Source organism: Sapajus apella, unplaced genomic scaffold, assembly GCF_009761245.1.
Source record: "Sapajus apella isolate SASKATOON/1434 unplaced genomic scaffold, GSC_monkey_1.0 scaffold2, whole genome shotgun sequence".
Taxonomy (NCBI): domain Eukaryota; kingdom Metazoa; phylum Chordata; class Mammalia; order Primates; family Cebidae; genus Sapajus; species Sapajus apella.
Window position 1 is genome coordinate 1,071,697 of NW_022436942.1, and position 27,594 is coordinate 1,099,290.

Sequence of the window (27,594 nt, forward strand, 5' to 3'; positions counted from 1 at the left end):
GAAAACAGCAAGGTCATAATTCCACCTAATGGAACTACCCTGACTACAACTGGAAATGTATTAACCCCTTCCCAAGAAAAGGAAGTAAAGATTTCGTATGATATTTCTATTTTCCTTGATATCCTGTAATTTAAACACTATGATGTAAAGTTAACAATACTTAAACACTATTACATACAGTCAAACTATCTTATGTTACATGATAAAGGAATAAAAGAGGAAAGAAAGATAGTTGCTTTTTATATCTTAAACACACACACATAAAATTAGATGGAAATACACATGACAATTACAATCCTTGTTTCTGTATTAATAACTGTTTTTAACAACTACGTTCTTCCACTACCCATTTTGTGTTCGCTTTGCCTTCGCCAAGCACCTCAACTGGTTGTGACTGTTTGCCCAGTGGGGTGACCCTAACTTTCATTCCTAAAGGATCTGGGCCATAGTACTCCTGCTTGGGTTGAGTTGTAGTTTTCCACTGACCGAGTCATCCTAAGGGATACCCTGTATTCCAGACACGCTCTACCTCCATTATTGAACAGCAATCTAATTTCCTGTTGCTAGTTAAGATCAATCAGTCCAGCTAGCACAATAACTCTCTTCTTTGCCTGTTGATTCAGAGGTATGAGGAGTCCAAAGTGACCAGGCTAGAATCTTAACTTCCATTTCAATTGAATCGTTGTATTTCCTGATAAAAGCATTCCTCCGTCTAGAACTAAGATCTCTAGGTCAGTAAGGCATAAGGTCACAGGAACAGGAAGGAAAAATTTTGCTAGCAAGTCACTAGAAGTAAAAGTGACAGTTGACACTCCTGTTTCCACTCGTTGATCCTTGGATCCATGAATCCTGGCAATGGAAGAAACAGCACCATACATTGGAAACTGATCCAGCACATATGCAGTCTTCAGGAGAATCCTGCACCAGTCTTTCAAGGCACTGCCGCCAAACTGGCACCATAATTGAGTCTTCAGAAAGCCATTCCAGCATTCTATCAAGCCAGCTGTTTCACTATAGTAAAGAATGTGAAAGACCACTGAATTCCATGAATGTGGGCCCATTGCCAAACTTCTTTGGCTGTGAAGTGAGTTCTTTAACCAGAAACAAGGCTGTGTATAATACTAATACAATGATATAGTAGATAAGGCCTTCTTTAAATCCATGCCTGGTCATTTCGGCAGAGGCACTGTATGTATGGAAGGGAAATCTGTATCCAATGTCTACTCTTGCAGAAATAAGAACAAAACACTGCCCATTTTATAATGGGAGCAAACTAAGAAAACAAAGTGTTAGAACCTTTTATAATTCCCCAAGCTGCAGAATCTCTGCTTAGTGAGCCCATCAATCTAATGAACAGATTCAGCATGATTCAGCTTTATGTTCCTTCCAGCATTATCCTATAGCCTTAATATCCATTATCACACATATTCATGTTTCCTGGACTTTTGTCTGTTTAAACAGAAAACTTAAGTATTTCTTTTGGAGTGTAGCACACGTCTTCATGGGTTATACTTTGTGCCTCATCTTTAGGGGCCTACTGAGACTTGAGTATAGTTACAGGTCTAGAAACAAAGAAGAGTTGGTAGGGAAGGGTCTTGAGAACTGTCTTGCATGGCAACTTCCTCAGGGAAAGCCATTACAGTTTCCTTGGGCAATGCAGAATTAATTCCCCTGGAGGGGTGGCAGGTGCAGGGGGGAGGGGGGCAAAGAGGTCATTCCCACTGGTGTTGTGGAGGTCTCTTCAATTGGCAAAAAAGACTCATCAGAATTTAGGGGTTCAAAGTCCCCAGCTTCATTGGAGTCTTCTCATACATCCCCATTCCAATTTTCAGGATCCCACTACTTCCCAATCAATAACCTCATTATAACTTATTTGTTTATTAAAACTCTTAAATAATTGACTGTGAGGTCTTGGAAGACCCAGAGTGGCATTTACTCCTGTATCCCCCAATGCCCAGTACAGGTACCTGAAATATAGTCAGGACTCAAAGATTTCTAGTGAACTGAATTTTACTTTTCAAAATATCTCAATTCTCCATTATTCAGCTTTCATAGACTACGTTTTGGCAGTTAGTAAATCTTTGCTTATGCATCTAACAAAGGCCTGCTAGTAGTGCCTCATTAATAAAAAACAGACTTGTTCACCAAGGGAAATACATAAATAATTAGTCTGCTCACATTTTTCCAAGATGATATAAAACTTGTGTTGAAGAAAACCAAATATGGCCTGAGAGGGATTCCGTACTTCTATATTTGAGTCCTTGTAGACAAACTGCAACCTAACTTAATAGGTTGACAAGACTGAAAACCTAACTTAGCGGTACGTGCCTGTAAAATAGCTGAATCTTGGCCAATCCCAGTGGCCATACTTCAATCATGCATATTCTGCTGAACATTCAAACTATGTTCAAATAAGGCAAACAGCAACCTGTAAACAACCCAGCTATTCTGTACCTCACTTCCAATTTCTGTATGTTATTTCCTTTCTTTGTCTATGAATCTTCTTCCACCATGTGGCTGCACTGGAGTTTCTTTGAATCTGCTGTGATTCTGGGGGATGCCCAATTCATAAATCGTCCATTGTCCAATCAAACTCCCTTAAATTTAACTCAGCTTAAATTTTGCTTTTAACAGATAATATCAGAAGCAGGGTCCAAAGTAGAGCTTCTAACGACCCTCAGAAACACTGAGTAGAGAAGTAAGGTACCTGCAGAATCCACTTGTATCCACTGATCTCAGAGTGGCTGGGGATTGTGGTAAGTTCTCTCTTGGATTTCAGAACTCCATGGATTTGTATTTTGAGCTGAGTTTCCTTGAGCAAATTTCTGATCCAAACTGGGTTTGGAGGTCATGGCAGAAACTGGACTGGGTCCAGGAATGGATTTGATCCAGGAATTAACTGGCTAGAGTCCAGTTACAGGCCTCTTACATCTGACTGGGTCAGAAAGAAACTGGTAGCAAATTGTAATATTGCAGGGGTTATAAAATTTGGCATTTGAAAATTCACAGGGATTTTTGTGTTCTACCCCTTTGTTTCATTTTTCTTGCATGCTTAGGTAAGGGAAATAATAATAATTAAAATTTTTTTTAAAACGAAAAACATTGGCTAAGTTAATCAAGAGAACCTAAGAGTAAACCCAGTATTTCAGGAAAAAAATTGAATCCTTAATTTCTGGAAAGCTGAGTTACTTTGGCTTATACATTAGACTCAAGAGGCCACAAAGTCACAGAAATGGCAAAATCTTACTAAACGTAACTTATAGTAAAAGTTCCAAGTGAACAACAATATGCAGAAGTGCATTTAAAAATGAAGTTTCCCAAATTAATCTCATCCAGGGATGTCTATTAATACGCAGAAGTTTCTAAAAAAGATTTAGAGATGAGATGATGGTGCCCAACTGCGGGCAATTTTGAGCGTTGCCAGTCTGATACTGGGTGTTAAGCAGACTGACTAACGTCTATGTTTTGTCACATGTATTTTGCACTGGCCAGAATGGAAAAAGATAATTCTCCTTTGTGTTGTGGCTTGGCCCTCAGGGTTATGGTGCGGTGAGTCAGGTCACTAGGACTGCTCAGGGTAAGGGAACCCAGAAGCTTGGCATTTTGGCAAAAGGGTTAGTAAGAATTTCTTGCCACTCAGATTTCTAGTCTCTTTTTCTCTGTGTAAACTGGCTAAACGAATGGTAAAAATCACTGTTTATCTCCCCAGTAAAGTGTTAATTAATACAAAAAGAAATTCTGAGACTGGTCTTAACCTGTAGTGAATCTAGTGTGCTTTGTATGTCTTTCTGTACTGTTCTGTCATAAAGAAGGGTAACTTAGGATAAAATATGTATGTCTAAAACCCTGTAAGCCCGCTGTTCAAGATGGCCCAGCAAACTGGTCAGGTATAACCTTTGCGGCAGATCCCTGAAACGAGAAAAAAAAAAAAAAAAAAACTAGATATGATCTCCATCTTGTTTTGTACATCCTTGGAAGCTTGACCTTGTAACTATTTGGCAATACTTTCTCAGTCTCTGCCATCACAATGGTTGCTGGGTCAGGGTTCAATTCCCTGCTTAGAGAATGAGTACTTTCTGACTGATATTTGAGTGACCTTCACCATTTTTTCATTATCTTAACCCCCACAAATCATCTTCAACTTTCATTCTTTAAACACAAATATATCAGCTGTTTGGCCTGGCTAAAGTCAGGTTATAAGAAATTTAGAAGAACTTTTATTAAAGAACGTTATAGTTAAAAGTCAGCTTAAATAAAAGCAGATATCCAACCTCTAAAGCCTGGGACTCCTTGGGAAAAACAGGAGGCACCAGACACCCTTTCCCAGCACAGTTCTTTCTAAGACATCATCCTATAGCCAGTAATAAAATTAAAAACTTAGAAACTGGTAAACAAAAACTTAGAACAACTCTAATAATCTTCTTCTGTCTGTGTAGTTATACACGTGTTGTGTGTGTAATCTTTATATAAAAGAGCTCTAATTAGTTGGCTTAAAGATAAATAGGCAATTAAATATTTTGAAAGAAAAATAAAAACTGGAATGCCATTTAGTTCACGTGATTTTAGTAATCTTTGGGAAATAAAACGTTTTAAAGATTTTTGGCAAAAAAGAAAGATACATGGTCTAAAGTATTCAGGTCATATACCAGGCTGTTTAAATGCTTTAAGGCCATAAATTGCATTTACTTTTAAGGCCAGGGGATATACGGAATTAGCCATGTCCCCTGAATACACAAAGGAGGTTATAAAGAAAAGAGATTTAACATAACAAAGGATCTTGTATGATAAATTATTGTCCTTAAGTAAAATGACTAGTTGTTTAAAAAGAAGGATGTTGAGGACAAGTCAGAAAGTCAAAGCATGTTGTTGACGGTCGGAGGAAGTCCAAAAAGGATTCTTGGAATTTATGCATCAAAAGTGGAAATTGCTAAGAATTACCATTTTAACATATAATTGGGACTACTAAAAAAAAAATAGGTTTACATGCAAGGTATGAGGAGAGTGAAATGAGTTTTGCAAAAGATTATAAGAAATCATGGGATTGTAATTTTTTTTTCTAGTTTAAAGGTTTAAAAGGATTGTTTAAAATTAGTTATGACAAAGCAAAAGGTTTAAATAAGTTGTGAAAGTGTTACCAAAAAAATCTTAGGCTGGGTGTGGCAGCTCACGCCTGTAACCCAGCACTTTAGAAGGCTGAGGCAGGGGATCACCTGAGGTCAGGAGTTTGAGATCAGCCTGGCCAACATGACGAAACCCCATCTCTAGTAAAAATACAAAAACTAGCCAGGTGTGCATGGTGGTGGGTGCCTGTAATCCCAGTGACTCTGGAGCCTGAGGCAGGAGAACTGCTGACCCAGGGGTGGAGGTTGCAGTGAGCTGAGGTCACCTAGCTGTACTCCAGCCTGGGCAAAACAGCGAAACTCTGTCTCAAATCATAATAATAATAATAATAATAAAGTAATACAAAATTAATCTTGCAAAAGAAATTTTGTGTGTGAATGTATTAGCTAAATTTAAAGTGGCATTATTTAGTTTTCCATAAATTGAGCATGGAAATAAAATCACAACAGAGTTTTTCTTGAAGCACTAATCATCTTTTTCACGAAACTCATAAAAGCTTATAAAAGGTTTATGAGAATCCCACCTTATGGTCAAACTGAGTAAGATTGAATAGATTTGTTCAACAGGTTTATTAAAAATTGGGGTTAACATCAATAATAAACAAACACAAGGGTGAAACTTGGCTTTCATCTTGAACAAGATTTTCATTAAATATTAAAAGATAATGAACAAAGAACAGAGGCCTTGGAAGTAATGCCACACATCTACAACCATCTGATCTTTGACAAACCTTACAAAAACAAGCAATGGGGAAAGGATTCCCTATTTAATAAATGGTGTTGGGAAAACTGCCTAACCATGTGCAGAAAGCTGAAACTGGGCCCCTTCCTTACAACTTATACAAAAATTAACTCCTGATGGATTAAAGGTTTAAACATAAGACCTAACACAATAAAAACTCTAGAAGAAAACCTAGGAAATAACATTCAGGACACAGGCATAAGCAAGGACTTCATGGCTAAAACACCAAAAGCAATGGCAACAAAAGCCAAAATAGACAAATGGGATCTAATAAAAGTTAAGAGCTTCTGCCAGCAAAAGAAACGATCATTAGAGTCAACTAGCAACCAACAGAATGGGAAAAAATTTTTGCAATCTACCCATCTGACAAAGGGCTAATATCCAGACTCTAAAATGAACTAAAACATATTTACAAGAAAAAAACAACCCCATCAAAAAGTAGACAAAATATATGAATAGGCACTTCTCAGAAGAAGACATTTATGCAGCCAACAAACATATGAAAAAATGCTCATCATCACTGGTTATTAGAGAAATGCAAATCAAAACTAAATTGAGATACCACCTCACACCAGTTAGAACGGCAATCATTAAAAAATCAGGAGACAGATGCTGGAGAGGATGTGGAGAAAGAGGAACACTTTAACACTGTTGGTGGGAGTGTAAATTAGTGCAACCATTGTGGAAGACAGTGTGGCGATTCTTCAAGGATCTAGAACTAGAAATACCATTTGACCCAGCAATCCCATTACTGGGTATATACCGAAAGGATTATAAATCGTTCTCTTATAAAGACACATGCATACTTATGTTCATTGTGGCACTGTTTACAATAGCAAAGACCTGAAACCAACTCAAATGCCCATCAACAATAGACTGCATAAGGAGAATGTGGCACATATACACCAAGGAATACTATGCAACCATAAAAAAAGGACGAGTTCATGTCCTTTGTAGGGACACAGATGAATCTGGAAACCATCATTCTCAGCAAACTGACACAAGAACAGAAAACAAACCACCACATGTTCTCACTCATAAGTGGGTGTTGAACAATGAGAACACATGGACACAGGGAGGGGAACATCACACACTGTGGTCTTTCAGGGGATTGGGGACCTGGGGGGGGATAGCAGGGGGTGGGAAGATTGGCGAGGGATAACATTAGGAGAAATACCTAATGTAGGTGATGGGGGATGGAGGCAGCAAACCATCATGGCATGGTATACCAATGTAACAATCCTGCAAGATCTGCACATGTACCCCAGAACTTAAAGCATAATTTAAAAATAAAAAAGATAAAGATTTTTGTTTGCCTTTTGAATGAACTACCGAAAAAGAAGGGAAAGACAAGAGATAAAAGCTAAGTCTTCTCTCTATCAAAGAGTAAAGGTTTTTGCCATTTTTAAAATTTTAAGTCATCATTTTGGTTAAATGAATGACTTATAGTAACCTGAAATTCTATTTCATAATATCAAGTATTTTAAACCTTTAACATATTTGATAGGCTTCTCAAAATCAAATTTCAGCTTCAAAATTGTCTTTTCTGACATCTAACTTTGGGACACTCCAGAGGGCACCTGAAGCATTTAAAAGGGAGGTAAACAGGTTTATCTGGCATGTTAAGTTACATGGGAAACACTGGCAAAAATAAAAATAATGTTTTAATCTTCAGGTTATATTTTAGTGAATTATATTAATATATGTTCAAAAATGATATGGTACTTCTAAAATTCTATTATGTCTGAGTATATGCTATCAGTCATAATTAAAGTTAAGTTATTGTAGGCCACAGACATAACCAAATTTCTTTGTCGATTGCATTTTTAGTTATAACTATTTAAAATCATTTCCAAAGTTAACTGCTTGATGCTAATGCAGTTTCTCAAAACTTCAAAAGCACAGTATCTTTCAGGAGGTTCATGAAAGATAGAGAGGTCCTTGAAAAGCACTCTTGAAATACAAGTTTCTGACAGCTTTAGAATCATGTCATTTGAACTGGGTAAGAATTCCTGGAACTTTAATGAAAAGACTGACTAGGTTATAAAACTGCTAATCCAATCAGAACAAAAATTAATTAAATACCAAGGAAATACTTTGCCAGATTTTCATGCTAAATGAGCAAATACTGAAATTATTTAGATAAACAATTTGAATAAAATCCATGGTCTAAGTCAATTTACCTATTACAGCCCATCAGTTATCTTTGCTATACACCTAATTTGTAGAATCAAGTCCAGTGTTAAGCATGGACTCAAGGAAAACCAGAACATCTGCCTTGTCCTTCCTGAGTCCTTAAACCTTTTATTATTAAAAGGTCTGCATTTCATGACTCATCATGGAAAAGATAATCTGATCCAAATTAAATATATTGATGTGGTGACTTATAAACTGTGAAAATAATTTATAACCAATGTTTTGTTCCATATTCCTAGAAAAGACAATCAAAGCTTCAGATATATTTGGCTACCTGATGGCCCATTTAAACATTTATAAAGGGATTTCATTTGTCATTTTCAATGCATGTTTTAAGGTGGTATAAAAACTTTTCCATGCAAAAGGGCTGATGTTATAACACTAAATTATTGTAACACAACGTAGTATCATCAGGTCAAGAAAGCTTTTTATGGTTTTGAGGATAATCAACCCCTTCACAATACAGAATCAGAAAACTGGATCTTCTGAGAACATGAGAGAAAAACTGACCTTGCCAACCACACTGCAACAAAACTTTGGAACCTTGAAATTTGGGTTCATAATCTCACAACTGAAAAGGGTCCCTCGACACTCTTGGAACTGTATACCCATTGGAACTCTTAAGCTAAACAGAGAAGTTTATCCGCAGAAGAAGATGGCATCCTTGATGTGAACAGCTTTTCCCAAGATCACAGATCAAGATTTCTCTACTATCATGAGACTCTTATCTTTAAATATTTTTCCTTGCTTATGCCTCTATGAACAATGTAAGTAGAAAAGAGGTCTGTTGTGTGCACTTATGGGATATATTTTTATTTGTGAAGAATTTTGCAGCCAGCCTTTTACATGGATAACCTTACACTTGAATAGAAAAAGAGGAAGGCCCAATGTAGGTGAGAAACTTTGCCTCATAATCAGTCAGAGACAGAACACTGGTTCACAGTTCTTAACTCACATCATGGCTTAAAAAAAAACATTGCCTAAAGGCTTTCACTCCCCTGGAAGGGCATCATTTGTTAGGTCCTTTTTCCATGATTTGGAATAAAAGAGGCAATGATGACAAATGTATCCCTCATGATAGGCTCTATAGTATGATAGGCTTTATATACTACAAAGGCTATGGTTACACAACAGACTTTAAATTCTCTTGTAAAAGTTATGCTAAATAGTAAAAGTGGTTAAACAGAGAAGTATCTGTGCAGCCACTGGCACTTACGGCCTACAGAGAAAACATCAGGTATTACAGAAATTCAGTTGAAGGGGATTAATGAAAAACCTACTTAGCTAAGTGAGTAGACTCCTTATGTAGCTCATTCTTTGATCTACTTGAGTTTTGGTGATTTGGTTTATCAGAAACCTAGGTAAGAATACTCCAAATTCTTGCTATTATCCTCCCAATAGTCATAATAGTAGTCTCCCTAGTGTGCTGTATTCTCTTAAACATTTCAAATGTTTGCATGTAGCCGTCTCTAGAGTATCTAATGGTCTTTCTTCAAGTAGAATGACAAGAGCTGAGAGAAATGTGTGACCATTGTCACCATGAGGATACTGTAACCTATGAATGACATGCTGAGGCTAGAAACCCAAAGTTTCCACTGGTGCTGAAGAGTGGTGCTAAGGCCTTAAGTTTTGGTCACATTCTCACCTAAGTGAGAACCTAACCAAAAAGGGGAAAATTTTTTTTTAAACAAAATTATGGGAGGCCATTGTTTTAGACTGAGCTCACTCACTAGGCCCCAACAGACCAAACCAAACAATAATGGAGTTGCTCATGCTAAATGTGACAAAATCAAATTAAGACTTTAAGGAAACACACAGATCCTAGAGCAGAAAAAAGGTTTTGTTTTTCTCATATAAACAGGACATTCAAGCACAAAGAGACACCCTTGTTCCTACCTTTGCCAAACACTATTCTACTGTTTCCCGGTGGGTTTCAAGACCAAATAAGTACATTCACTAAAATGATAGTGACATCAATGACTAAAGTTTTGGTCAAGCTCTCAAAACTTGAGAAAATGGCCAAAAGTGGGGAATTACTAAAGCAAACCAAATATGGCCTGAGAAGGACTCTATACTTCTATATTTGAGTCTTTGCGGATACACTGCAACCTAACTTAATAGGTTGACAAGACTGAAAACCTAACTTAGGAGTATGTGTCTGTAACAATACTGTAGCTGAATCTCAGCCAATCCCAGCAAATACATCATTCACACACCGCTGAGTGATCAAACCATGTTCAAATCAGGCAAACACCAACCAATCTATAACCAATCCAGATGTTCTGAACCTCACTTCCAATTTCTGTATGCCATTTTTTTGTCTATAAATCTTCCACCATGGGGCTGTACTAGAGTCTCTTTGAATTTGCTTTAGTTCTGCAGGCTGTTAAGCATGCATCCAACTGAAGAGGCAACACAAACAGGCTTTCTGTGAGCACAGGGCAGTTTATTCACCTAGGTGCAAGCAGGCTGAGTAAAAAAAGGGAGTCAGTATGGAGGTAGGGGGCAGAGCAGGTTTTATAGGCCAGGGCAACGAGTGGAAAGTTTTAGCTCAGGATGGTGGTTGTTGACTCAGTGGGTTGATCAGTCACCTGAAATAGGAATGTGTTGTCCTTCTTTGTGGTCTTCTTGTTTCAGACTTTCACGCTCCAGGAAGCCATCTGGAGGTATACATGCAGGTAACAGAGTTCATAATGGCTTGACAACAGTGCTGTCATCTTTGGGGGACCTAACATCCCTGTCTTTTTGTTTTAATAATAAGAGGAGGGGAGCCGGGCAATGTTTCTCAGTGCTTCTTCAAGTGGGATTTGGGGTGGCATGGGAGGCTAACTGGGAGAGAGATTTGGGGGCAAGGGGTGGTACTGGGGGACTCTTAGGAGTAGCATTGTTGCACTGACTGATTGGTGATGGCTCGAATGCAATTTTGTACAAACTGAGAAGCTGGTTGGAAGAGGCAAGGTCCAAATGAGGGAAGAAGAATGACAGAAACAAGGGGACCTGCCAGTGGGAGGAGCCATGGTGCCCAACTCCAAAGATTACTCCAGGTGTCTGAAAGGCATTACCTGATTTTACAGGCCTTTTCAGTTAACTGTTGGGGAGCATCTTGTACCAGGCTACACTGGTTAGTGTAAAAACAGCATTCTTCTCCTAAAAAGGTACACAGCCCGCCTTTTTCGGTGGTGAGGAGGTCTAAACCTGGATGGTTTTGAAGTTTAACTGCTGCGAAAGAGTTTATTTGAGATTGGGGAGTGAAGATGGATTTTGCTATGACCTCTAAATTGTCTGAAACATCTTTAGAGAGAGCATGATAGTAAGAGAGGGATGTGGACAGCCCTACTATTCCGGTCCCTGTAGCAGTGGTGATTCCCAGTCCTATTAGCAGGGGTATTCGCTGCACAGCTCTGCACTGATGGACCTGGACTTTAACAGGGACCAGTAAACTATGGTTCCCTGGGGCAATGTCTATTTTAGGGCTTAGAAAGACTAGGATGCAGATGCCGGTCCAGTTAGTGGGAAGGCAGATGTAAGTTGAGGTCCCGCACAAGAAATTCCTTGGCTGGATAAGCAGAACTGGTTGTGTATATTGAAGATGTGTGTGAGTTTATTATTTTCATGTTCCCATACGCCCAGGGTTCCTGCTAAGATGGCCCCAGTGAGTGGCTGGAAAGTGGTGGTTGGCTAATGTGAATGGCTCCATTTGTTTTGTTTCCCACTAGAGGAGGTACCATTTCATATCTACTAGGGGATATTCAGAGGAGCGATTAAATGTAGGTATAAGAAGGCATTTATTTGTTGTGGAGCTATGTTACAATGGGTCCACAGTGAATAGTCATGCAAGGGGTATGTCTGCCAACACAAAACTCTTGATTGTTTATTAAGCAAAGAGGTGGTGCTGACTTTTGGGGGATCCTGTAAAGCAGACACGTTGGCTAAATCAAGCAGTCTGGATGACTAGAAAGTTTTGACAGTCAGCTGGGGCTTGGAGTTGCAAGGTAAAGTTGCACTGATGGGGTAGTAGGTGGCTAACAGGTAGACCTGAGGATACATTGTGTTGGAAGCATAAAGGGGCCTGAAAATTTAAAGTAGCATTTATAGTTACAGAACCATTTATGGGTTTGTTATTACCTGTGTATGGAGTGAGGTCAAAAACGCAGAAGCGCAGAAGCTGTACTGCATGTCCTGTCAGTATATTTGGTCATGTCAGTGATCTGCATATTTAAAAGTTGAAAGGGGCTTCTTCCTTCATAGTGAGAGTGATAGGTTAGGTAAGTAAGAACCCAAGACTTTGCAGGGACAGGAGTGGCAGTATAAATTGTAGCTGATAGAGAGATGCAAAGCCAGTAACATTTTTCTAGGGTTGGGTTGGACTAAGAATGGGTGTTTAGCAAAGAATGGGTGAAGTTAAGGGTTTTGCAGAGGTAGTTGGGAATAATAGGAAGGGGAGGTGCAATTATGTGGGGCAGCCAAGGGAGCAGGAGGAATAGACAGACAAACAATGAGGATGCAAGTAAACAGTTGTACTTTATGGGGGGAGAAGTTAAACAGGATACACTGGAAAAGAAGGTTATTTATCCACTCTAGAAGAGAGTTAAGGGTGACAGCCTGAGGGTGGGTGGAAGCAGGAAATGTCTTGGAAAACAGAATAAAGGAAGAGAGTGAAGCAGCAAGATAGACAGGAGCAGGGCATTTAAGTTTTCTTTAGGAATTCGGATAAATTTTAAAGAAGTTGGGGAGAATACTTGCAATTTCCAAAGGGGGTGGAAGAGTTAGGCTGCTCATCTGGTGGACACAGCTTTACCCTGGAATGATGTACCCACCGGCAGGGGGGGTATCTTATAAGCGGACAGCAGTCAGGGTACTGCAGGCAACCAGAAAGGGACGGGGAGGTGGTGTCCCACACCCTTGGGTTAAGGTAGGGGTTAAGGTAGGGGGACATATGGGGAGCTATTGAGGGAGGTACAGGTTCCGGGAAGAGGGCCGCAATGAGGTGTGGCTGTAGCTTAAGGAGGCAGACAATTTTGTTAGAATATTTCAGCCTAATGGGGAACTGGACAAGTGGGGCTAATCAGGAAAGAATTCGGAAAGGAGTGCTGGCCTAATTGACACCAGACTTGGGGAGTTTTTAGAGGCCTGGAAGCCTTGCCATCAATTCCCACAACAGTTATTAAGCAAAGAGGTGGTGCTGACTTTTGGGGGATCCTTTTTGACTGTCAACTGTGACCTTGAAAAGTTATGCCCTGAAAAGAAGGCAGTGTGGAGTGGGTGGCCCCGATGTCGATTAAGAAGGGGCTGGACTTATACCCTCCACCGTAAGAGTTACCCGAAGCTCGGCGTCTGTGATGGTTCAGGGGGCCTTTGAGATGTTCATGCAGCATCAGTCTTTAGCCACCAGATCGAGGAGATCCGGGAAGGATTCAGTCCAGGAGCTTTGGGTTGGAGCTCCAGGAGCTCTGGGTATGGTGACGTGAGTGAGACAGTCTGACTTCCAGTGGGGGCCCGCACAGATGGAGCAGGGCTTAGAGGAATCCTGGGCTGCAGGCATTCCTTGGCCCAATGGCCAGGTTTCTGACACCTGATTCAAGGTCCAGGAAGGGCGGCTCGATGCTGCAGTCTGGGAGCTTTGAAATGGTGTGGCTGGGGGTTTGTTTGTCTCACAGCAGAGGCAAGCATTGATGGTGTGGCTGGGGTTTGTCTTACAGCAGAGGCAAGCATCGATAGTGCTGAGATGTGCTGCCGCCACGTAGCTTCTTCCCTATTATTGAACACCTTGAAGGCAAGGTTGATTACTTCCTGTTGTGGGATTTGAAGGCCAGATTCTAATTTCTATAGCTTTTTTCTAAAGTCAGGGGCTGATTGGGTGATAAAATGCATATTAAGCATTTTTCATAGGTGAGAGTAGAAGTAAGGACGACATTTAAGTTACTCCAACTGAGATTATAAGACTGGGTTAAGTATTGAAATTCTTTTATATATTTGGTGGGGTCTGACAGGAAAGAGCCTAGATGCTGACTGATTTAGGAGACGTTAGACAGAGAAAGAGGAACGTGTACCTGGACTACTCCTTCAGCTCCAGACACTTCGCAAAGGGGAAATTGTTGGACAAGAGCAGGGGAGTTAGCCTCGGGACTAAACTGTAAGCCAGACCAGGTATGAGGTGGGAGGTGATAGGACAGTCATAAAGAGGTGGGTTGTGGGCAGAGGAAGAGAAGGGAGGCTCTGATGGAGGTTGGGGCCTGGATTAGGGCCTGGTTCAGACATCCCAGGAGGAGAAAGGTTGGAAGAGTTGATGGACAAGGAGGATTCTGAGTTACTGGCGGAGGCAGGAGGGGTGGACGGAAGGGAGAGAAGGAAAATTTGGGATGGGTTGCATTGAGAGTAGAGATTAGAGTGTAAAAAATGCCTGAACATAGAGCACCTTAGACCATTTGCCCATTCTATGACAAAAATTGTCCCGCAAAACAGAGAAATTGAAAGTCTCATTTTCTGGCCATTGGGAGCCATTGTCTAATTTATATTGAGGCCTGGCTGTGTTACAGAAAAATATTAGATGTTTAGGCTTTAGATTGGGTGAAAGTTGAAGGGGTTTAAGGTTTTTGAGGACACAGGCCAGAAGGGAAGAGGGAGGGATGGAGGGCAGAAGACTGCCCATGATAAACTAGAGAGGGTTGGAGATAAACATAGAGACAAGGAGGACAGCAACCACTGGGATCCTCGGCGGGCATCCCCAGCTGGGGTCCTGGGCTGTATAACTGGTGAAAGGCCAAGGTGGGCATCCCCCGTGTTGACCAGACACCAAGGGAAGACTGTCTTCTGGAGGACAGTCCATGATCAACATTGGATTTCTTGAAACACAGGAGGTGTCATCTCTGTCTTTATTTAAGAAGAGGAAGGGTTTAAAGAGAAACAGAGATTGCCTACCTAATCTGAAGACAAAGGGGGTTTCACAGGCCAGTCTGAGGTACCAAGGTCAAGGGCAAGCTCTTCAATGAAGGAGAGTGGGGACAGGGGACAGATCTCCTGAAGGAGTTTCCCTATCCCTGGTTTTGGCACCAAATGTCAAGTACATATCCAATTGAACAGGCAACCCAAACAGGCTTTGTGTGAGCAACAAGGCTGTTTGAATCACCTAGCGAGTGGGCTAAGTCCGAAAAGGGACTCAGCATGGAAGTGGGGGACAGAACAGGCTTTATAGGCCAGAGCAACAAGTGGAAAGTTACAGCTCAAGGTTGGTTGTTATTAACTCAGTGGGTTGATTAGTCGGCTGGAACAGAAACCTGTTGTCCTTCTTTGTGGTCTTTTATTATTTCAGACTTTCAGGCTCCAGGAAGTCATCTGGAGGGATACATGTGGATTACAGAGTTCATAATGGCTTGACAAGAGTACTGCCACCTTTGGGAGACCTAACAATGCCGAATTCACAAATCATTCATTGCTCAATTAACTCCTTTAAATTTAATGGCTGAAGTTTTTTTTTTTTTTAACACTTGTTTCAACAATTCATTTTCAATATGTAGTTGAGTACCTGTATCTATAAATGACTTCTAATTCATATAGACTCTAATCTACCCAATAAAACAATTAGACTTGCATGTCAAAAAAAAAAGTCTCTGAAGCATACCTTCATTTTCCTTTTCCTCTTCATTCTCCCTTCTCTTTTCATTCTCCTTTCTCTCTATGATTGAGCATATTCCTGACAAACCTGACATCTTATGAGCATTATCTGAAGAGTTTTCCTCTTCACCATTATGAAGACTAGCTGAGTCATAAACTAAAAATCCAACACTTTCCAATAGGCAATCTAGGCACTCCCAACATTCTTCATATGCCATAATGGCAGAGTCCTACAGAAATGTCAACTGATTCTGTTCCTTTACTGAGTAAATATGTAACAAATCTTAAAAATGTTAATTATGCATGATAGCAATGATACTAAAAAGTTTTATTTACTAAATTCCTATGATTACATGTAAGTATTCATTTAATTGCATATAAATGTATTTGGTTGATGTTTTTATATTTTACATTAACTAGACACTACAGAAGAATTAGCTGTACTTCTAGAAACCCACTCTCTTCACCTTCAGCAACTTTATGGGGAGCCTTTGGCAGCAATACATACTACCCAAACACAGGACATCTGTCTGGTAACAAATAAGTAAATAAATACCTACCTTAAAACTACATGATTCAAATGTAATAAGGAGAGTAAAGAGAAGAGAAAAATACATCTTAGAAATATCTAACATGACTCCTTCAAAAAATATGCAAGAATATAAAGCAGGTCCTTTGCATCCTTAAATTCACAATAAGTGTGAAAATTTGAAATTGCTTATGCTAGGAATTGCTAATTTTGCATTCTGAATGGTGAAATAAACGATAGCATTACTTCCCCCCAAAATGCCAGTATGTGTCATTTTACTTTTAATCATAAAATTAAGGATAAAAATAAATGTGTATCAGAGACTGGCTAATATGAGCATGAAAAAGCATCTCTAGTAATCATTTACAATACTTGCAAACCATTTATGTCTTCCTCAAGCAGACAAAAAAAATGATGTGAACTAAATAAAACACAAAAAGTCACATATATTCATATAAGAACTTAAAGATATAATACAACTACATTTTAACCCCACGTTCTTACCAATTATTTGAAGGCAACAATCATGTGACTCTCTTCTATAGCACTGAAAAATAATATTCTCAGTTATGACTGCCAGGTACCATAGCTTGATAAGCATTCAGTTAAATGCTTTAAAATGGGGCAGGGGGAGAAGTCATTTACCTTCAATAACTAAGGCATCAAAACTCACAATTACATGTGTAGAGATTTTCACAAAATCAAGGAAAAACTGGGCTTCTGGTTTTTCTTTTACTAGCAAATTCCATTAACCAGAAAACCCAATTTCTCTAAGTAATATGTTCAGGCATAGCACACAGTGTTTAATAATCACAAATAATATTCATTATAATCATTTTAGCTATTCAATTGAATTTTTAGCCATAATTCAAAGGCCTAAACTGAAGATTTCCTCTATTTAAACTGACCCAAATTATTTAAGAATAAAATTACATAATAGCTAATAATGCTCTACCTCTGTACCATACAATTTATTATTAATAAAAGTAGCTTACCTTCTACCTTATCAGATCTCTTTCACCAAAGTAATCAATAATTCAACATTTTTTACATCCATAAATTCCTAATTATACTGCAGATACCTCCCTAAACATAGGAACATACTATAATTTTTATCCTGTAGATTTTTCACAGCACTTAACAAATGCCTAATACTGTTAAATAATTTGATCATACGGGAAATTTTTACATATCTGAATTAGAATAATACCCAAATGGTCTCTTAGATGAAGCTGTATACCACAGTTGATAAAGATGAAGCAAAGTAGTGGAATACAAGTATAATTGGGATAAGGTGACATTAAAAACTTGGATCATTAAAATATAACGCAGTGACATCAGCAGGAATAATGGAGTTAGGGAGCTCCAAAAATCCTTTCCTCCATAAAGCAAGAACAATAGTAGCAAAAATTGCTAAAGTCAACTTTTTTCAAAACTCTAGAAATTAATCAAAGGCTTGCATCAATCTAGGGAGAATGTATTACAGAAAAATGGCTGATTTTCATTAAAAACAGCAAGTTTGATGGCATTTTAACCTCATCCCTCTATTCCATATATAAGTATGGTATCTAAACCATATATAAGTATCTAAACCATATATACGAATGATAACCATCAGAGCCCTGAAAATCAGGAGGTTCAAAATCACAATAAAATCCAGCAGCCTAGCAGCCTAGCAGCCATCAGGAGGGACAAAATAGGGTTGGAGCTCCTGTAAAACCCCATTCCCAGAAATTGTCATTATTGATCTGTCTGACAGTTCCCTGGAAAACACCACTCCTTTACTTGTCTTTATTTAACCTGACTCAGAGCTTGCCTAGTGCCAATAACCTTTCCCCAGATGGCATTTGCCAAAAACAAACAGGGCCAACTGTTTAACATCAAGCTGCCTGAGGTGGCAGTAACAGTTGGGGCAAACAACAAGCTGACTGGAATCTTAAAAGTAAAAGCTCGTAATGAAATGTCAATAAGGGGTTTCGATAAGATCCAACATATTTCTTGAACTCTAGATGACCAAGCTATGCAAGTGCTCAGTAAAGAACTGAAAAGGCTATGTAAGCTTTGAACTATTGCTACACTTCAAGTTCTGTACAAGTGGGAGCTAAAAGCTAAAGCAGAGTTATTAACTGCCTAAGCATTGAAGGCATGCCCCATCATGCACACAGACACTGTCAGCAAAGGCTGGGAGATTCACTGCTTCCAAACATTAAGGAAATAACTAACCAATCATTAGGTGCCCAGTACTAACCATGCAGAGACTTTGGTGGCCACACATAAAAAGCATACAAAGTTTACATAAAGAGTTCAGGGAAGTCACTATGCAAACAAATAACAAGAACAGCAACAAGAAGAAACCCTGGAGAATCTGATTTCCAGAGTTACCACAATAGATATTACGTGTCTAATTTTCAACAAAAAAGTGTGAGACATGCAAGAAAAAAGGATGATCTGTACAGAGAGAGAAAAAAAGGCAGTTAATTGACCCTAAGGAAGCCCAGACATTGGACTTAAGAGACAAAGACACTAAAATATTTTCCCTAAATATTTTCTTAGATATGGTTTCAAAGAACTAAAGGAAACCATATAGAAGTATGATAATAATATTTCACCAAATACAGATAATTAATGAAAAGACAGAGATTACAAAAAAGAACAAAGATTGTGGAGTTAAAAAGTATAATTTAATTCAAAAATTCACTCAAGGAGTTCAACAGCATATTTGAGCTAGCACAAAAATCAGTGAACTTGAAGATAGGTGAATTGATACTACCCAGGCCAAGGAAGAGAAAGAAAAAAAAATGAAGAAAAACAAAGCATCAAAGGCCTATAGGAAATCATCAAGCATACCAAGATATGCATAATGAGAATACCAGAAAAAGAGGAGAAAAAGAAGCAGAAAGAACATCTGAAGAAACAATGTGAAGAAGCGTCTCAAATTTCATGAAAAATATTAATCTATACATCTAAGAAGTTCAGGAAACTCAAAGTAGGATAAAAGTCAAGAGATCCACACTGTAACACATTATAACCAAACTTTAAAAAAATAGAGAATATTGAAAGCAACAAGAGAGAAGCAGCTCATCATAAATAGAGAATCTTCAATAAAATTTTATATCTGATTTCTCATTAAAAACTATAGAAGCTAGAGGCAGTGGGAAGATACATTCAAAATCCTAAAAGAAAAAGATCAACAACTAAGAATTCTAATTCCAGCAAAACTACTCTTTGAATATGAAGAAATTATGACTTTCTTAGGTAAATAAAACCAAAGAGAATATATGGTAGCACATCTTACTAATGAGAAATACCAGTGGGGTTCCCTCAGGCTGAACTGAAAGGACAATAGACAGTACTTGAATCTATGTAAAGAAATTAAGAACATTAGTAAAGATAGCTACATAGGTAAATATAAAAGACAGTACAAATTTTTTTTGTTTGTGACTCTCTTTTCTCAATGTGATTTAAAAGCCAGCTGCATAAATCAAGAATTATAAATCAGTGTTAAAGGACACTGTATTAATGTAGAAAGATGTAACTTATGTAATACTAGCATGAAGAAAGGGGAGATAATATACAGGAACAAAATTTGCAAACTTAAATTTTGTTAGTATTAATCCAAACTAGATTGTTATAGGATACTATTTATAATTCCCAGGGCAACCACTAAGAAAATAGCTCAAAAAATATTTAGTAAAAGAAACATCAAGGCTGGGCACAGTGGACCACAACTGTATACTAGCACTTTGGAAGGCCAAGGTAAGAGGATCGCCTGCAGCCAGGAGCTCAAGACCAGCCCAGGCAACATAGTGAGAACCTGTCTCTATAAAAAATAAAAAATATTAACCCGACATGGCGGCACACACCTGTAGTCCTAGCTACTAGGGAGGCTGAGGCAGGAGAATCACTCAAGCCAAGGAGCTGGAGGCTGCAGTGAGCTGTGATGGTGCCACTACACTTCAGCTTAGGCGACTCTCTTAAAAAAAAAAAAAAAAAGAAAGAAAGAAAGAAAGAAACATCAAGGAAATTAAAATGGTGCATTAGAAAATATATACTTAATACAAAAGAAGGCAGAGAAAGCAATAATAGAGTAATCAAGGAATGACAAAAAAATTACTTGATATACAGAAAAAAGTAGTAAAATGACAAGCACAAATCCTACCTTAGGCAATAGTAAATACATTAACTGTAAATGGTTTCAACACTACACTCATAAGTCACAAATTGCCAGAGTGAATAAAAAATAAATTAATAAATCTCTTCTTCATAACCAACAAGAGACAAAACTTAAACTATGAAAATATCTCATGAAAACTATCACCATTGATTAAACATTCTTCTCATTCAGCAAAATAGAAAATAAGTATTCAACTTATCTTCTGATTCAGAGTGGCCCATTTAATGCCATTCAGTTTCCACAGGCATATTTTGTTTTTCATGCCCAATTTGGGCAAACTAAACAAAAGATTTAACCTAATTTTAAGTTGTCTGTATAAAATTCATAATTAAAATCATACTTAATCTCATCCTTAATTACTGTCTTTTACTGATGTCTAAGCATGTCGTTTTTAAATAATATTCATGTAAGCCCCTGTCAGTGAAGCACATTAATAGATTAATGGATCTTGCATAACACTGCTGCAATGTCTTTACTACAATTGCAGAAGTTGTGAATTCTCATAACATAAAATGTAAGCAGCTTTTCAAAATGATTACGTAGACCTACTCTTTAACCACGGGGCTGAACATATTTAAAAAGGTAGGACATGATAGACACAGAAAAGTCAATCTTCTCTGAATACAAGGAAAAATTATTTCATACTTCACAAACTAATTATTTCATTCACATAGTCCATGTTGAAATGCAAATACCAAAATGTACGTATCCTTCTAAAAAAAAATTGTTACCAGAATTATAACAGGGCTCACTTTATAAATTAACATTATTTTGATCTTCATTTATTAAACCTATAATTACATCACATTTCAAAATAAATTGTTGAATACTAGTCACAGTAAAAATGATCCTAATTATTTAAGTAAGATTGTATAGCACACAGCCAACAATAATCTTTGTGCCACTTAGAAAGTAAAAATAGATTCAAGAGGATATAAATTTGGATAAACATTTCAGAAGTACTGATACCTTCTCATGCTAATTTATTAATGTGCTTAGTAAGTTTATTATCATTAAAATTAATATATTCAAAATAAACACGATATATACAAAATACCTAAAAGAATCTAATAGTACTAGTATAGCCTATGAATAAAAGCACAGATTGAGGAAGACTTGTGAGAAACTCAAGCTCTACCGCTTACTATTAATAAAATCTTGGGTAAGTTTGCTCACTTGGAGACTTGGTTTCCTTTGCCTATGAAATGGGAAAAATGTCACTACCAAAAAGTGGCAGTTGGAATTCAATAAAACAACATACATAAAAGGGTTTACATGATGCTAAGCACAAAGACTTCTGTAATTCTTAAGAAGAGTACAGGTGGTATATTACACATAATTCATCAGGAATTCTGTATAGATCAATGGAAACAAAATAGTATAGGCAGAAAAGTCACTGAATGATTACAGACTCAAAACCACTTAAAAAATAGTTTGAACTAGACCAATCTCTAAGGAACTCTGTTTCTGAAATTCAAATATTCTTCCTTAAAGTGATTCCCAAAAAGCCAATGATACTCCAAATTTCTTACAATAAATTATAACAAATACAATAAAGAACAAATTCCAAGAACACCAAACAGATGCAGTGAATAATAAGAACCTATAAAAAATTATTTGAGTAATAATCATATTTTTATAAATTATCTTGAAAAATTATCAAATACAAATATTTAATGTTAACTTCAACAGGGAAAGCTAAAATACAATTTTACTACTTAACAATAAGAAAATCATTAAATGATGGGCATATTCTTACAACACAATAACCCATAGCCATTACATAAGTTCTCAAAATAACTCATGGTGTAGGTATTCACAATGTGATTCTGAGTGAAAAGGGCAAAACATAAAACAATATTAACAATTTTGTTTTTAAATATGTTTGCAACAGAAAGAAAAGCCACCAAATGTTTGCAGCAATTACCTCAGATTACTGAAAATGGGGTATTTTTATAGTCTTCCTTTATTTCCAGTTTTCTACTATAATCAACTATTATGTTCACAATCAAAAAAAAATACAACAACATCCATTTATTATTAAACTTTAAAACTCTAGGAATTAAAGAGAACTTCCTCAGCTGGATCAACAGCTAACTACTCAATGGTAAAAGACTACATACCTTCTCTACAAAGTTGAAGAGCAATGCAAGGATATCTGCTCTGATGTGACTTATTCCAGTTTACCTAAGTAGAGGTCCTAGCCAGTGCAATGAGACAAGAAAACAAAATAGAAGGCAAACAAATGAGAAAATGTGAAATAAAGTTGTCTCTACTAGCAGACAGCAGTAGCAACAGAAGTAGCTACAAAAGCTACTAGAACTAATTTGTGAGTTTAACAAGGTTGCAAAATTCAAAAATTTAAGACTGATATTAAAAGGCTGATGTACTTATATAAATAATTGGAAATTTAAAAAATTTCAAAGGTTACCATTTAAACAGCACCAAATAACATAAAACACTCAGATACAAATGTAACAAAATATGTGCAACATTTTTATGCTGAAAGCTTAAAAACAGAGAGGAAATCAAAGACCAGTACATATAGAAAGGTTTTCATTTTGTTCTCTCTCTTGAAACAGGGTCTTACTCCTTTGCACTGACTAGAGTGCAGTGGCATGTTCACAGTTCACTGCTGCCTCAACCTCCCAGGCTCAATAAATCCTCCTACCTCAGCCTTCCAAGTAGCTGGGACTACAGGTGCAGGCCAACATGCCCAGCCCATTTTTCTAATTTTTATAGAGATGGGGTTTCACCATGTTGCCCAGGCTACTCTCAAACTCCTGGGCTCAAGCAATCCTCTCACCTTGGCCTCCCAAAGTGCTGGGATTACAAGCATGAGTCATAGTTAATATCAATTACAACATTTAAATTTCAAATTAAACTTAAATTTCCTGGCTATGTGCCAGGAAAGGTATTTAATTAACAGATTAAAAAACAATGTTTTTAAGATGTCAATTCTCCCCAAATTGATCTATAACTTCAATGCAATCATAATAAAAATTCCACAATGTTTTTATATAGAAATAAAGAGATTCTAAAATTTACATGGAAAGAAAAAGAACTAGAACACTCAAAAATTTTTGAAAAATAAGTTTGGAGGACTCAGGTTTTTTGACTTCAAGATACACTATAAAGCTACAGTAATAAGGACTGAAATTTTGGCCAAAGAGTCACACAGAACAATGGAACTTAGTCCACAAAGCAATCCACACAAACAGTCAACTGATTTTTGACAAGATAAGCCAAGGCAATTTAATGAAGAAAAGGTAGTAAGAATACTCTTTCCAACAAATGGTGCTGCAAGACTGGGGCATCCATACACACATACACATACACACACAACACAGAAAGAGAGAGAGAGAGAGAGTGTGTGTGTCTTGATGCCTACCTCACACTATATGCAAAAATTAACTCGAAATTCATCACAGACCTAAATCTAAAACCTAAGGCTATAAAAGTTCTGGAAGAAAATCTAAGAAAAAAATCTTTGCAATCTTGGATTAGGCAAAATTTCTCATGATAAAAAAAGCACAAATCATTAGAGAAAAAACTGATAAACTGGACTTTATCAAAATTTAAAACTTCTGCTCTCTGAAAGATACTGTTAAGAAAATGAAAAGACAAACTACAGACTCAGACTCAAAGGTAATACTGTGAACATATATTTGATAATGGATTTATATCCAGATTGTACAAAACACTTGCAAACCAATAAGAAAACAAACAACCCAATTAAAAATGAACAAAAGATTTGAGCAGACACTTAATAAAAGAAGATACACAGATGGCAAATAATAGCACAGGATAAGATGCTCAATATGTTAAAAGAAAAAATCAAATTAAAACATAAATGAGTTTTCAATAAATGCATACTAGAATAGCTAACATTAAAAATAAAATAACAAATGTTGACCAGAACGTGGAGCAACTGGAACCATCAAACGTCACTTGTGACAATGCAAAATGAAACAGCTACCTTGAAAAACGTTTGGTAAGTTCTCATAAAGTTATACATGCACTTGCATATGGCCCAAGAATTCCATTCCTAGATGTTTAATCAAAAGAAATGAAAATGTATGTCCACACAAAGACCTGTACCTTAACGTACAAAGAACAGCACATGATTGTTTACAGTAGCTTCATTCCTAAATGCCAAAAATTGTTCAATTGGTGACTAAACATATTATGATATATTCACACAATGAAATACTATTCAGCTGTAAAAAAAAAAATAAACAAAGCATCCACAAACATGAATCAACATGAATGAATCAAAGCATTAAGTAAAAGAAACCTGAAACAAAAGGCTACATACTGTATAATTCCATTTACATAACATTCCAGAAAAGACAAAGCTATAAGGACAGAGAACAGATCAATAGTTGCCAGAACCTATGGGTGAGGGGAGGAAACCTTAACATGATGGGAATGTTATTTGTCTGGATTGTGGCAGTGGATCCATGACCCCATGTGTTTGTCAGACTTTATACAGCAATATAGTAAAAATTATTTTTTATTTATAAATCGTATCTCAATAAACCTTAATTTTTTTAAAAAAAAAAAAAAAAAGCAACAAATGTCCTTTTTAAAAATATGTATCATTTAAATGAGCTAACCCAAACTTACTGGGTATGGGAATAGGGCAGGGAGAAACAGTAAGGAGACCACAAGTCCTTAAAACTCTGCAAATCTAAAAAATTAATTTATCATTAGTATATCAGAAACATATGCATAAACACAAAGAGTTAAAGAGAAATACCTTCTTCAATTAAGTTCTCATTGTTTGAACAGAAAATAACAAAATTTGATAAACTTTCAAGGAAGATTAAAAAATAATAAGCAACAGGTTGGTAAAGGAATGCTGTAATTATGATCTAGAGTTTGGAAACAACTTATCTAATACACTCCCCTTCCATTTTTCTTAATGCAGCCAGTCTTATCCACCCATCCATTCTATTCCATTCCCACGGCGTCTTCTAGTATCTTCATTTGTAACAATCATATATAATGATATAGATAAGAGTACAACATAAAATGCCTATTACGCAAATTTCCTATTTGTTCATTTAAGCTCCAGACAAGCTCATCATTAAATTTCTTTTTTTTCTTTTTTAATGCCACCCAAAAACAAAGTGACATCCCTCTGCGAAGATTTTCTACAGTTTCTTTTGTCTGTTATTAAGATGATGAAAATAAACAAAAACGTCTCAAGTTTTAAATGGATCACTCCAATAAGAAGCTACATTTTTCCATTTAATAAAAGTTAAGAGGTAAGTTGTACTTTCATCACTTTGTTTTCTTTGTTTATTACATTGGGCTTATACTGTTACTAGGAAACCAGTTCATAAGATTTCCCAGCCCACAGAACACTCTCCTAGGCAGCCTGGAGGATATCAAACTTTGTAAGCAGGGCAATTCTCTACCACACAGTTTACTGGTTAGCCAGCACCATGCAGGTGCACTCTGCCTGGCATGCCCCTTACTACATTTACCTAATAGGTACAGACAGTATAACCAATCCCCTCAATGCACCAGAAATTGTAGCAGAGGGCAATGCGGTGATCGTTAAGTGCAGAAGTCTCCGACAGCAGAGAATACAACAGCGAATTTGTTGTCAGTCCCTATCACCCCACTCAACTAAATATTGCGGGGGGGGGGGTCCTTAAATTGTGAAGTGAAATGTCAGCCCACTCCAATAACTCCACCACGCAACACGCAAACTGCTTCCAAAAACCATCATCCAGCTCTCACCCGGATTAATATCTGGAGAGAATGGTGGCATCAGAATCCGCACAGCTGAGAGAGGAGGGAAGGAAAGAGTCAGAATTCGTAAGGGGCTGCTGAGTCACCTAAAATTATGGCCAAGACTTCACGCTCCAGGAAATCAAGCTCTGTCCCAACTCTCATCAGGGAAGCAAGTGAGAGTAGCAGCAGCAACATCATCCTACCAAAAAAACACTCAGTGCTGCTTTTAATAGAGTTCCACTCCTTAAAGTGAAGCCAAAATAGGGTTCATATCCAAAGCTTTCCTCTGCAGCAGGCGACACACGCACATGGAGGAAATATCCTTATTGTTGGGAAAGGGAGGAGCGCTAACGGAGATGAAGGATATACCTCACCACTTGGCAAAGTTACTGGCTCCTGCCCTGACCCCGAAATGCCACTTTTATTGCAACATGTGACCGAAGGAACTATAAGGAAATGTAGCTGGCGAACGCTGTAGAGCTTTTACCCGGTGCACTTGGCAAAGTAAAAGGGGACACATAAACCAGGCGCGTTCTGTGAAACCTAAGCAAGAACCGAGGTCTCCGTCCGGTAGGAGCTTCGGTGACACAATAGTCACGTGTTCCTGTGCGCAGACTTTCGAAAACACTCCATTCTGGAACGTGCAGGTACCGGTACCTACCGAGGAACGCAGAAACAAGTGGGCACTCCCAACCGCGGGAGCTGGCTCAGTTCCAGCGGGAGGTTGGTCACGCCCCCTGACTCCCGGCTGCAGCGACAGCCCAGGGCGAGGCCGGAGCAGGCGGCGGAAGCTCGGCCGCGCTCCTCCCCCGGGTGGGGCGCTCTCAGCCCGCCTCACGCGGCCCCGGCCCCAAGACCCAGGCCCCGGAAGGCGAGCGTTGACTTACCTGCTCCTCTTTCTCGCTCTCTGCTGCCGCCGCTGCGCCGCTAGCCCACGCTGCCTGGTGAGCCACCCCCAGCACACAGACCCCTACGCGCACACCCGAGCCACGGCCCTAGGCCCTTGAGGTGAGACGGCGGCCCCAGTCACTAGAGTTGGGGTAGCCCACACACCACTCGGCTTCTAACACCTCTGCCCCCGGAAGTTGATTTCCGCCAAGGCCCGCCCAACCTAGCGCCCGTCACTCAACGTAAACACGCGCGTCACGTGGCCCCTGACCGAGGCCCGCGTTGGGCCCCGTGTGGAGAGCCCTGCTACTCCAGCTTCAGCATGGTCTTTGGAGAGTTGCCCTGCGAAACGGGGTGACTTTGCCTTGCTCCTTCCCAGTCCACCTCCTGTTAGCTAGTTTCTCATTCCTCTTGAGTGGCAGGCCCTGTTTCTCTACCTAATTCCTGCAAATAAACCGTCACCCCTAATCAAAATGACTTCCATCCGGAACTCTGTAGGATTGGTCCTAAGAAGAACTCGCTGAATCTCTTCACCATTTCCAAGCAGTGTACAGTAAAAACGGCGACTAAGCAAAGTGCCTCACAT

General features: G+C 38.3%; 1 protein-coding gene across 11 annotated transcripts in view; it reads right to left on the minus strand.

The window, feature by feature from the left end:
- CCDC91 (coiled-coil domain containing 91) overlaps positions 1-27,226 on the minus strand; it is a 387,119-nt gene extending 359,893 nt beyond the window's left edge. For 9 of the 11 annotated variants that reach the window (XM_032283609.1, XM_032283642.1, XM_032283556.1 and 6 more), the window contains exon 1: positions 27,008-27,225. The gene's annotated coding sequence lies outside the window, so the exon portion shown is untranslated. Of the gene's footprint in view, positions 1-26,781; positions 26,906-27,007 lie in introns of those variants that run through there. The other 2 variants (XM_032283654.1, XM_032283559.1) reach the window with 2 other exon arrangements.
- Positions 27,227-27,594: the final 368 nt, after the last annotated feature.